Source organism: Protobothrops mucrosquamatus, unplaced genomic scaffold (assembly GCF_001527695.2).
Source record: "Protobothrops mucrosquamatus isolate PMUCROS unplaced genomic scaffold, P.Mucros_1.0 scaffold364, whole genome shotgun sequence".
NCBI classification, from domain to species: domain Eukaryota; kingdom Metazoa; phylum Chordata; class Lepidosauria; order Squamata; family Viperidae; genus Protobothrops; species Protobothrops mucrosquamatus.
In genome coordinates this window covers 152,361-153,532 of record NW_015386698.1, presented here as the reverse complement: position 1 = coordinate 153,532, position 1,172 = coordinate 152,361, and positions in this window count along the sequence as shown.

Below are 1,172 nucleotides of genomic sequence, written 5' to 3'. Positions count from 1 at the left end.
ACAACAAAATTGTGAATCCAGTTATGGGACTTCAAGGTAATTCAAGGTTCAACCATTTTTTTTTTCAAAGTTGAATGCTCTTTGTGCACAAAGCCATGAGAAATTCATTAAAGCTATGGGATATCCCAAGTGCATACTCGTTAAAAGAAGCTAGCTTATGCTTCCCTGATTGATTCTGTGCTCTGAAGCTCCTTTATCATAACATGCAGCATCTTTGGGTCTGACTTCTTACCTGAAGATGAAACAGAAGAACTGTTTGGTCAAATAAGAAATAAACTGATGACAAGGGCCAAGAATCTGTTTCCAGAGACAAAAAATGGGGACAAGAATCCTTATATCAATTCATTCATGCAGCACTTTATTACTAGATAGAAGTTTTGGGTCTGAACTCTTTCCATCCTAAGAAAAAAAGGAGAGGTTATAAAATGATTATAGTTTCCTTCCTTCCTTCCTTCCTTCCTTCCTTCCTTTCTTCCTTCCTTTCTCCCTCCCTCCCTCCCTCCCTCCCTCCCTTCCTTCCTTCCTTCCTTCTTTCCTTCCTTCCTTCCTTCCTTCTACAAGACAATTAAAGAATTCCAAATTGTATTCCCACCCAGATTCTCATTTAATAGTATGATCCTTCACTACCAATGGGAATAACATGTGAGGTTAAAAAACTCCAAACTAGTCATCTCACTGAAGAGTGCAATTCTGGTCAATTTGTGCAGCTGAACCACTTCAAATACAAGCATTGGATTCACACAAAAGTCTTAACTAATTAAGTTATAAACCTAGTGGCTGCATCCATTAGTGCTAAACTCTGTAATGCTGTGGTGGTGCAGTGGCTAGAATGCAGTATTGCAGGATAATTGGACAGAGCCAGCAGTTTGATTCTGACTGGCTCAAGGTTGACTCAGCCTTCCATCCTTCCGAGGTCGGTAAAATGAGGACCCAGATTGCTGGGGGCAATGTGCTGGCTCTGTAAACCGCTTAGAGAGGTAAAGCATTAGAAAGCGGTATATAAGTCTAAGTGTTATTGCTATTGCTAAACTTACTTAATTTTTTTGAAATGATTTATGTGTTGTTTGAAACCATCCCATTTGGTTTGCTCTGTTATGAAACCCAGACAATTGGTTCATTTAGTAACTAGTTAAAGACATTGTGAGAAATCATCAGTGGTTTTTTCCTGGGTA